The following is a 12510-nucleotide window of genomic DNA, read 5'->3' on the forward strand; positions in this document are numbered from 1 at the left end:
CACCCTTCCTGAGCTATTAATATCAGCCCCCAGCTGTCTGCCTAGCCTTTGCTAGCTATTAAAATAGAGGGGACCCCACGTCATTTTTTTTTGGGGGGTCCCCCATTTTAATAGCTAGTAAAGGCTAGGTATTCAGCTGGGGGCTGATATTAGTAGCCTGGGAAGCTCCGTGGGTTTTACCCCCTTCCCAGGCTTCAAACATCTGCCCCAGCCGTCTGCTTAACCTCCGCTAGAGACTAAAATTATGGGGGATCCCACGCCATTTTTTTTTTAAATAAATCCTTTATTTTAACACTAAATGACATTTGAGGACTTAATAAAGATGCAGTCCCTAAATTATTATTTATTTTTTAATAAATTTTTCCCAAAACTTTTGACGTGGGCTTCGCCATATTTTTGTATGCCAGCCAGGTACAGCATCCAGCTTCTATGAACGCGCCATTTTCCGGGGCGGCCGCGGACTGCAATTTTCAGCGGGGGGGGGGAGGGCAAAAAGCTTGGGCCTCCCTGCGCTGCAGATTCCATCCCCCAGCTGCCTAGTTGTACCTGGCTGGACACAAAAATAGGGAGAAGCTCCACGTTTTTTTTTTTTTAATTATTTCATGAAATTCATGGAATAATTAAGAAAAAAAGGGCTTCCCTATATTGTTGTGTCCGGCTAGGTACAAATAGGCAGCTGGTGGTTGGGGGCAGCCCGTTCCTGCCTGCTGTACCTGGCTGGACACAAATATAGTGTGAAGCCCCACGTCAATTTTTTTTTAATTATTTCAGGAAATTCATGAAATAATTAAAAAAAAATTATGTGGGGCTTCGCCCTATAATTGTGTCCAGCCAGGTACAGCAGGCAGGAACGGGCTGCCCCCAACCACCAGCTGCCTATTTGTACCTAGCCGGACACAACAATATAGGGAAGCCCTTTTTTTCTTAATTATTCCATGAATTTCATGAAATAATTAAAAAAAAAAATGTGTGGCGCTTCGCCCTATTTTTGTGTCCAGCCAGGTACAACTAGGCAGCTGGGGGCTGGAATCTGCAGCGCAGGGAGACCCAAGCTTTCTGGGTCCCACCCGCTGCAAATTGCAGTCCGCAGCCGCCCCGGAAAATGGCGCGTTCATAGAAGCGCCATCTTCTGGCGCTGTACCCAACTCATCCAGGGCCCTGGTGCGGTGGCTCACTGGGTAATAAAGGGGTTAAGGCCAGCTTGGCATTATCAGCTGGCCCTAAGCCCGAAATTCATGGGGTCACGCCAATATTAGACATGACCGCCATGAATTTCTAGTAAAGTATTTAAAAAAAACACAAACACCCAGAAAAAAGTCCTTTAATTGAAATAAAGACACAATTCTTTATTGTTCTAAATTAAACCATACTTACCGCCACACCCATTCCAGCTGAAGCCAACGATCTCCTGCAATAAAAGTAAAATAATAAAGCAACCTCATCCTTACCTTTCCATGGTTCCCAGGACAGCTTCAGCTCTGCTACATCGAGATGACAGGCTGGACCGCAGCAGAACGCTGCCATCCAGCCTGTCATCCCGCGGACACTGAGAAGCGCAGGCATGCTTGCGCTCCTCAGTGTCTTTCTGTGACGTCATCCAGATGAGCCGAGGTCATGTCCAATGAACTCAGCTCACCTCATGCACGTCACTGACAGCGTGGGAAAATTCTCCTGCACTCAGCGCTTCAGCGTGAGAATTCTCCCACGCTGTCAGTGACGTGCATGAGGTGCGCCGAGTTCATGGGACATGACCTCACCTCATGCACGTCACTGACAGCGTGGGAAAATTCTCACGCTGAAGCGCTGAGTGCAGGAGAATTCTCCCACGCTGTCAGTGACGTACATGAGGTGAGCCGAGTTCATTGTCGGCTCATCTGGATGCCGTCACAGCCAGACACTGAGGAGTGGAAGTATGCCTGCGCTTCTCAGTGTCTGCGGGATGACAGGCTGGATGGCAGCGTTCTGCTGCGGTCCAGCCTGTCATCTCGATGTAGCAGAGCTGGAGCCGTCGTGGGAGCCATGGAAAGGTAAGGATGAGGTTGCTTTATTATTTTTCTTTTATTGCAGGAGATCGTTGGCTTCAGCTGGAATGGGCGTGATGGTAAGTATGGTTTAATTTAGAACAATAAAGAATTGTGTGTTTATTTCAATTAAAGGACTTTTTTCTGGGTGTTTGTGTTTTTTTTAAATACTTTACTAGAAATTCATGGTGGTCATGTCTAATATTGGCGTGACCCCATGAATTTCGGGCTTAGGGCCAGCTGATAATGCCAAGCTGGCCTTAACCCCTTTATTACCCAGTGAGCCACCGCATCAGGGCCCTGGATGAGTTGGGTACAGCGCCAGAAGATGGCGCTTCTATGAACGCGCCATTTTCCGGGGCGGCTGCGGACTGCAATTTGCAGCGGGTGGGGCCCAGAAAGCTTGGGCCTCCCTGCGCTGCAGATTCCAGCCCCCAGCTGCCTAGTTGTACCTGGCTGGACACAAAAATAGGGCGAAGCTCCACGTTTTTTTTTTTTTAAATTCATGAAATTCATGGAATAATTCAGAAAAAAAGGGCTTCCCTATATTGTTGTGTCCGGCTAGGTACAAATAGGCAGCTGGTGGTTGGGGGCAGCCCGTTCCTGCCTGCTGTACCTGACTGGACACAAATATAGGGCGAAGCCCCACATCAATTTTTTTAAATTATTTCATGAATTTCCTGAAATGATTTAAAAAAAATTGACGTGGGGCTTCGCACTATATTTGTGTCCAGCCAGGTACAGCAGGCAGGAACGGGCTGCCCCCAACCACCAGCTGCCTATTTGTACCTGGTTGGACACAACAATATAGGGAAGCCCTTTTTTTCTTAATTATTTCATGAATTTCATGAAATAATTAAAAAAAAAAAATACGTGAAGCTTCTCCCTATTTTTGTGTCCAGCCAGGTACAACTAGGCAGCTGGGGGATGGAATCTGCAGCGCAGGGAGGCCCAAGCTTTCTGCCCCCCCCCTCCCCCCGCTGAAAATTGCAGTGCGCAGCCACCCCGGAAAATGGCGCGTTCATAGAAGCTGGATGCTGTACCTGGCTGGCATACAAAAATATGGCGAAGCCCACGTCAAAAGTTTTGGGAAAAATTAATTAAAAAATAAATAATAATTTAGGGACTGCATCTTTATTAACTCCTCAAATGTCATTTAGTGTTAAAATAAAGGACTTATTTTAAAAAAAATTGACGTGGGGCTTCGCCCTATATTTGTGTCCAGCCAGGTACAGCAGGCAGGAACAGGCTGCCCCCAACCACCAGCTGCCTATTTGTACCTGGTTGGACACAACAATATAGGGAAGCCCTTTTTTTCTTAATTATTCCATGAATTTCATGAAATAATTTTAAAAAAAAATGCGTGGGGCTTCGCCCTATTTTTGTGCCCAGCCAGATACAACTAGGCAGCTGGGGGCTGGAATCCGCAGCGCAGGGAGACCCAAGCTTTCTGGGCCACCCCCGCTGCAAATTGCAGTCCGCAGCCGCCCCAGAAAATGGCGCGTTCATAGAAGCGCCATCTTCTGGCGCTGTACCCAACTCATCCAGGGCCCTGGTGCGGTGGCTCACTGGGTAATAAAGGGGTTAAGGCCAGCTTGGCATTATCAGCTGGCCCTAAGCCCAAAATTCATGGGGTCACGCCAATATTAGACATGACCACCATGAATTTCTAGTAAAGTATTTAAAAAAACACAACACCCAGAAAAAAGTCCTTTAATTGAAATAAACACACAATTCTTTATTGTTCTAAATTAAACCATACTTACCACCACGCCCATTCCAGCTGAAGCCAACGATCTCCTGCAATAAAAGTAAAATAATAAAGCAACCTCATCCTTACCTTTCCATGGTTCCCAGGACAGCTTCAGCTCTGCTACATCGAGATGACAGGCTGGACCGCAGCAGAACGCTGCCATCCATCCTGTCATCCCGCAGACACTGAGAAGCGCAGGCATACTTCCACTCCTCAGTGTCTGGCTGTGACGGCATCCAGATGAGCCGAGGTCATGTCCAATGAACTCCGCTCACTTCATGTACGTCACTGACAGCGTGGGAAAATTCTCCTGCACTCAGCACTTCAGCGTGAGAATTTTCCCACGCTGTCAGTGACGTGCATGAGGTGAGCTGAGTTCATTGGACATGACCTCACCTCATGTATGTCACTGACAGCGTGGGAGAATTCTCACGCTGAAGCGCTGAGTGCAGGAGAATTTTCCCACGCTGTCAGTGACGTGCATGAGGTGAGCTGAGTTCATTGGACATGAACTCGGCTCATCTGGATGACGTCACAGAGAGACACTGAGGAGCGCAAGCATGCCTGCGCTTCTCAGTGTCTGCGGGATGACAGGCTGGATGGCAGCTTTCTGCTGCGGTCCAGCCTGTCATCTCGATGTAGCAGAGCTGGAGCTGTCCTGGGAACCATCGAAAGGTAAGGATGAGGTTGCTTTATTATTTTTCTTTTATTGCAGGAGATCGTTGGCTTCAGCTGGAATGGGCGTGATGGTAAGTATGGTTTAATTTAGAACAATAAAGAATTGTGTCTTTATTTCAATTAAAGGACTTTATTCTGGGTGTTTGTGTTTTCTTTTAACTTTGACTATGGGGTTAGTAATGGGGGTGTCTTATAGACGCCTCTCCATTACTAACCTGGGCTTGATGTCAGCTGGCATTATAAGCTGACATCAACCCCAACCCTATTACCCCCTGCCACCGCACCAGGGCAGCGTGGAAGAGCGAGGCTAAGTGCCAGAATTGGCGCATCCTATGGATGCGCCATTTCTGGGGCGGCTGACGGCTGGTGTTTCTAGCCTGGGAGGGGGCCAATATTCATGGCACCCTTCCTGGGCTATTAATATCAGCCCCCAGCTGTCTGCCTAGCCTGTGCTAGCTATTAAATTAGGGGGGACCCCACGTCATTTTTTTGGGGGGGTCCCCCATTTTAATAGCTAGTAAAGGCTAGGTATTCAGCTGGGGGCTGATATTAGTAGCCTGGGAAGCTCCGTGGGTATTACCCCCTTCCCAGGCTTCAAACATTTGCCCCAGCTGTCTGCTTAACCTCCGCTAGAGCCTAAAATTAAGGGGAACCCCACGCCAATTTTTTTTTAAATAAATCCTTTATTTTAACACTAAATGACAAGTACAGTAATCAACACTGTCACTGTACTTCATATATATGTGACTGACATGTTTCTATCTATCTAATCTATGTGTGATTCTCTATTCCTTCTATTCTAAATTGTCGGGTACAGATGCTGAATTGCCGGCCGGCTTTCTTAAAGAGACGGTGCATGAAAACACTATTATTTTTTTAAATAAATCCTTTACACTAAATGACAAGTTCTGTAAGCAACACTGTCACTGTACTTCTTATATATGTGACTGACATGTTTCTATCTATCTAATCTATGTGTGAAGCTCTATTCTGTCTGTTATAAATTGTCGGGTACAGATGCTGAATTGCCGGCCGGCTTTTTTAAAGAGACGGTGCACGAAAACACTAATATTTTTTTTAATAAATCCTTTACACTAAATGACAAGTACAGTAAGCAACACTGTCACTGTACTTCTTATATATGTGGCTGACATGTTTCTATCTATCTAATCTATGTGTGATTCTCTATTCCTTCTATTCTAAATTGTCGGGTACAGATGCTGAATTGCCGGCCGGCTTTCTTAAAGAGACGGTGCATGAAAACACTATTATTTTTTTAAATAAATCCTTTACACTAAATGACAAGTTCTGTAAGCAACACTGTCACTGTACTTCTTATATATGTGACTGACATGTTTCTATCTATCTAATCTATGTGTGAAGCTCTATTCTGTCTGTTATAAATTGTCGGGTACAGATGCTGAATTGCCGGCCGGCTTTTTTAAAGAGACGGTGCACGAAAACACTAATATTTTTTTTAATAAATCCTTTACACTAAATGACAAGTACAGTAAGCAACACTGCCACTGTACTTCATATATATGTGACTGACATGTTTCTATCTATCTAATCTATGTGTGAAGCTCTATTCTTTCTGTTGTAAATTGTCGGGTACCGGTGAATGCCGCTGATGAATTGCCGGCTTTTCATGTCATTCTACATTATTCTTAGTTGTTTTACTTCATGTAGAATTAACCTACAAGGAAAGAAAGGGTTTATTTTCATTCCGATATTTGTGTCCCATTGACTTGCATTGGTTTCCGGTATCGGAATCGGCGATATCCGATACTTTTTGGGTATCGGCCCGATCCAATCCGATACGATATTTCCTGATATCGGAAGGTATCGCTCAACACTAATCAGGACGTAATCTTTCATTGCACGTGCCTCAGCGTGCAATAGTGAATGCTGCGTGCACATGTTCACAGAGTAAGAAGAAATTAAAAGGTCGGTGTCCATAAAAAAACAGCTGCCGGTCCAAGCACAGTGGTCCCCAGGAACTTGCCCAGGGGCCAGAGAAAAGGTCATCATAGTAGATTGCCCTCGGGACTGAAGTTCCCTGCCCTGGCATTAGGATAAGTTATCAAAATTACATTGGTCAAGGTCTGCCAACCAGGACCCACTCTGACAGTGGAAATGCCACAACTCCCTATATTTGGGACTGGACCCATTTTCAGATCAAAATCATCAATTCAAATCATTGGGTCCATGAAAAAATAAGACAGCCCTTAGATACCATCCATGTGTAATCAGAGTGTTGTTTGTTTTTTACTGATTCAAGGTATGTGCACACAGCATCTATAAGATGCTGGTAGAAATGCTATGTTTTACAAGGCAAAGCTGCTTCAAGAAAAAAGTTGGTGGTCTTTTTCTTGACGTAGCTTCGCTGGCAGTTTTGCCATAGTATATCCTCTATACTTTTAAGTATTTCGAGTGGGAGAAGAATGAACTTGTTACTTCTGTTAACTGCTTCAAGTTTTCTGAAGCAGTTAAAATAAGTGACATAAGATAGATGGAACTCGCACAGCAATGTCATTTTTACATTGCTGTGCAATATGTTCCTTTATTGCCGAGATGTTGCGGCTCTTTTTCTGGCAGATTCCACCTTAAAAAGATATTGTGTGCACATACCCTAATGAGTAGGAGAAGCTTGGAGATTTTGTAGTTTTTTTTTTCATATGAGAAAAACAGATGCCACATTGAAGGTAAATTTCCCCTTCAGAGAAAAAGAGGACTTGTACTCTATAGCGCCACCTATTGGAAGCAGCAATCCTACCAGTCACAATCAACCCTTTAACGAGTCGTGCAATATGACTTAGGATAAAAGCCAAATCAGAATCTCAGTTTGCAGATACGGTGTTTCGGGCTGTTGGCCCTCGAACATTAAAGGTAAAAACTGACCAAAAACGGATGAAAATGTGGTCTAGTACACGGATTATAAGAGCTCCATTTTTTATTGTGTGCAAAAAACCCAGGTGTTTGAAGAAGGTTTTACACTGTGCTGTCTATTCATGGAAAATGAATTTTGTATAAGGAATCCTTATTTTGGTCAAACATGTCACAATACAATTTATTAATTCTTTGTATGTAATGATGTTAAATAATGTTAGGAATCGGTACACCTTTAATTGTAATCTTGGTCAAAGTTCATGCAGTTGCCCATGACAGCTCCCATCTCCGGAGTCTGCCCACACTGCTCTTTTCCAGGCAGCTCTGGGAGGTTATGAAATTTTGATGCAGAAATTAGGTTGTTGCTCGTCTTGCACCTCTGTGCTCATAGTATTGACAGTAGCACTGAACTGCTTGAGGCAGATAGCATCTCGGTGATCACTGTGCTATCTCAGCTCTCCACTGCTGACAACATCAGAAGTGTTTTAACAGGGTTTTAATGGGCTGGCTCTGCGACTCCTTAGAGGTTTGCAAATAGCTGCCATGAAAAGGCCTTTTCTGCCGCTTTGAGCTGACGTGCCCTCCTTTTTGCTTCCAGCTGCTGGATGTTTGCAAGGCTGCCGTGCTAGTGACAAGCACCTCCAAACTGACCCGAGTCAGGTAGATCAAGCAAGGAAAGGGTCATACAAAGAGCACCTCTGTGATATGTTTAGTATTATACATTGCTCATGTAACATTTCCATTCAAGTTAGCACTTTGATGGATAAATAACCTGCTCTTATATTTACAAGGATTGCACTGTTCTTTTCACTGTGTGTTTTCCAGGAATAGAACATAGTTATTTTTATTTCATTTTTTTTTAACATTTCGAAATGAACGTCTTTTATGAAATGTAAGCATATAAACAACATAACTAATGAAACGTAAGTATATGCTCACTGTAGGTCCTGAAACTTAAGCATAAACAATGTAGCTAACCGGGTGACTTGTTGTTCAAAGAGATGTCATATCCAGCAGTCCCTTGACATATGATGCCGTTAGACTTACTGATGTTGGCGCCCATCCACTATGCACAAGTCGTTCTCTGCTTGTTTACCAGCCTGTTTACACAGGCTGACAAATGATGCGGACAGGATGATCGCTAATATGATACAGTGACATTACACAGGGTGATGTGTTGTCGTTATCAATGATTTTGTCGGATTGGAGAAAAAAATTGGTAATAAGCTCATGTAAGAAAATGATAACTTTTATTAGTAAGCAATAAAAACATGAGCCCATCAGTCAAAAAAGCGTTGTAGACAGTAGGTGAGGACAATAAGGCCATGGAGGGAATAGCAAGTTTATCCAGGGGGAAACCATGCAAAGTTCAAAGTAATAGCAAAGGTATTGAGCTGTAATGAAGGTAAGTAACAAGATAAACCTTAAAGGGGTTGTTCACTACTGGGACTACCCCGTCTCCATCGGCATGTTTGCACCACTAACATAGCAACACTCACCTCCGGTGTCGGAGCTGTTCCGGTGGTGTCGTCACTTGCTCTCCCGGGGCTCGCGTAACATAACAATCAGCACTGGCTTTACTATTCCCTCCAACAGACGCCAAGAGGATGTCAGAGATGCGACTGGCCATTGACTTCCTCTTGATCTCTGTTACTTCTGAAGTCAGGGAGAGTGAAGCCAGCGCTGATTGGGTTCAGCGCTCATGTGACATAACAACCTCATGACCGCCCCGGGAGAGTGAGTGCTGACACCACTGGAACAGCGCTGGTACCATAAATGAATATGTGTTGTTATTTTACTTGTGTAAACATGCTGCTTGAGACATAATTGTCCGAGTAATGGACAAACCCTTAAATAGACAAGTAGAAACATACCGATAAGAGTACTCATCTGCTGGAATGACTCCAATTCCAATATGCGTTTCAATGCACTGCCTTCGTCTATTGTTTACACCGGTGGATTGTTTGCATCAAGTGCTCTTATGAATGCTCGTTGGTCTATTATCTAGTGGTATAAATGAGCCATAAGTCACGTGACCACATTTTAGAATGGTAAGTAAAGACATTAGAGAAAAATAGTCATAATGATGATTGAGATAACATGTTTTGGAGTTTGCCAGAGCTATTTATGCTCATGGCTGTTCTTGAAAACAGTATAGCTACATAGTAGAAAAATTGTATAGGTTCTGTGCCTGTGTGTATGAGCCCTAAAAAGTGCAAGACCGTAGCAGAAGTGAAGTCTGGTTAACATTTAGGCTGTGTGCCCACTATGCGTTTTTTAAGCGTTTCCGCAGCGGCAATTCCGCTGCAGAAACGCTTAAAAAACGCTTGGTAGAAGGTCTGCAATGTTCCCCAATGATAATCCGCATGTGCTGTGGACATGCTGCGGAAATTTCCACTGCGGATTATCATTGCGGAAAAATCCGCAGCACTACCAATTATTTTGCGTAATCGCGGCGTTTTCGCCGATATTGACTTGCATTGAATCGCATAATATCCGCATGACTACATGTGCACATGCGGATATTAAGCGATTCAATGTGCCGATGGTACCCGGGTCTGGAGAAGAGGAGACTCTCCTCCAGACCCGGGCACCATAGTACCTGTAAAAAAAAAGAATTAAAATAAAAAATATACATTATACTCACCTTCTGATTGCCCCCAGTCTCCATAGTGATGCGTCCTGGCTCCCTGGCAGCTCGCGATGGTCTAAAAGGACCTGCCATGACGTAATTTAGTCATGTGACTGGTCACGCGACCGCTGACGTCCTGGAAGGTCCTTTTACACAACCGCGAGACACCGGGAAGACCGGACGCATCGGATAAAGAGACTGGGGGTCATCGTAAGGTGAGTATATGTTTTTTTAAATTTTTTTACCATTTTTATTCTTTTTTTAACTAACTTGGTCATACTATATAAAATCCATGCCGGTTGCATGGATTTATATAGTGTGACCAAGTTGTCAAGCACTTTCCAAGTGATGCTAAAATCGCTTGGAAAAGCGCTTGTCAACCCGCATGCGGAAATGCATGTGAAGAACGCTTCACATCCGCATGTCCCTGGCAGGAAAACGCATGTACAATCCGCGTGTACAATCCGCATGTACAATCCGCATGCGTTTTTTCTGCCAGGGAGATGCAGAAACGCTCAGGAAAAATCCGGAGCATTTCTGCATCGTGGGCACATAGCCTTAGGCCTCATTCAGGCATCTGCTTTTTTCATGTATGTGTAAAAACAGGCTTATTTCCATCAGTGTTCTTGATCAGATTTTCAGCAATTTTTGGTCAGTGTGTCTGTTTCTGCCACCAACGATCCATTGGTGATTTTCTCGTATATGAAAATCATTTCTTACCCATTGCAATGTTATAAACCGACAGAACATGGATGATACAGTGATGTCATTTGGTGGTTAGTAATTTTTACAGACCTGTAGACTTGTGTGGGTGATGTTGCTCTGTGACTTGGATCAGAAACGGACATGTCTCCAAGATTTTTATGCAGTCATTCAATCCACAAATAAGCACACACAGGTGAACAGCACCATAGACTATAATGGGTACATGTTCTATACGTGAAATCACAGGTACATGAAAACCTGGCATTTAAATGAGTCCTAAAATACTGCTATGTTTGCATTTTACCTAAATCTATACTTCCATGATTAACCATCTAATAATTATTCACATGTTGAAATGTGATTAAAACCACATCAAAACTCATTGAAGAACTGCATGCGGGGAACTAGTGTGAACTGTGAGTCTGAAGTGAACTAAATTATGAATTAGATCATTTATTAGCTTCTTGTTAGCTTGACTTGTATGACGAATGGGCAACCCTTTCCCATACATGTGGGTATATATTGACAGATTCCTGCCCTGTTTGTTTGGTCTTTGTGTTTTGTACCACCCCTTGTCTAGTAAAGGGCTGTGTGCTACATATTTTGTATCTTGTCAATAACAATTGATGTCATCTCATAATTGTAGATGCTAGTCTATGTGCATGTGCATTGTGGCATTAAACCATGGGTGAGTCACTGGCAGTGACATCCACTTTAATCAAGGTGCATTATATATCATGTGAAGTACTCCGCTCTGAGAAGGATTATGAACCTGGGCTTTGTTTTTTCACAATAATGTGGTTTGGCAATGTAATAATTGAATGTATGTTTTTTATAGGATAAATAACATTTATTTTACATATTTCACCTGTAAAAAATGCATGGTCATGGTCAATAACCTCAGCAAATTTGTAGAAAAATTGCATGTAGCTTTTCTTATGCACTTTTGATGCTGTATTTCAGCTACAATGTGTGAATGCATCATTTTATGGGTTATGCTCCCTATACACAATAGATAGTTGTTGGCTGCATGATGATTGTGGTCGCAGAGGGTGCGACCACGACTGGACCCGTGCGGGAGGGGGCCTGCCAGCGCCTGAAGCATCCTTGGACGTACAGTCAGTTCAAATGTATTGTGGCGCAGAGACCCGCCAACTCCTTGCACTGCAGTACAAGCTGCCAGCCAATCAGAGGTTGGCAGCTGACTTCGGTATGCCAGTCATGAGCGGCACATGGCAATGATGTCATTTGTTGCTCGTGCCGGCAAACTGAAGTCAGCTACGGAAGAGGACACCACACGTCGTGTCAGCAAAGGAAGGTAAGAATATTTTTTGTTTATGTTTTGGAAAACAGAATAGATAATACCAGTAAGGGGCCCAGGATGGGGGTCATTATACAAGGAAGGGGGTTCAGGATGGGATGGACGTCATTATACTAGAATGGGGTTCAGGATGGGGGCCATTATACCGGGAAGCAGCCCTGGATGGGTGTCATTATACAAGGAAGGGGCCCAAGATAGAGGTCATTATACCAGAATGGTGTACGGGATGGTGGTCATTATAGTAGGAATGGGTCTAAGATGGTGAACTTTATTATAGGATGAGGGATAGTATACCAAGAGGAGGTCCATGATTGGGGGCATTATATCAGGATGGGGAACATTGTCACAGGAAGGGGCCAGGGTGAGGAACATTATTACAGTAAAGGGCCAAGGACACGGGACATTAAACCAGGAAATGGGACATTATTACTGGAAGGGGCTCAAGATGGGGGACATTATAACAAGGAAGGGGCCCATGAGGGGGGACATTATACCAGGAAGGGGCCTAGGA

At 43.9% G+C, this 12510-nt stretch overlaps 1 protein-coding gene across 7 annotated transcripts in view; it reads left to right on the forward strand.

Annotated features, from left to right (window-relative positions):
• BCAS3 (BCAS3 microtubule associated cell migration factor) overlaps nt 1-12510 on the forward strand; it is a 1370469-nt gene that overhangs the window by 1003444 nt on the left and 354515 nt on the right. The gene's annotated exons all lie outside the window — the stretch shown is intronic.

The sequence above is a fragment of the Phyllobates terribilis genome, unplaced genomic scaffold (assembly GCF_046119375.1).
Source record: "Phyllobates terribilis strain yellow unplaced genomic scaffold, ASM4611937v1 Scaffold_2__4_contigs__length_985480577, whole genome shotgun sequence".
NCBI classification, from domain to species: Eukaryota; Metazoa; Chordata; class Amphibia; order Anura; family Dendrobatidae; genus Phyllobates; species Phyllobates terribilis.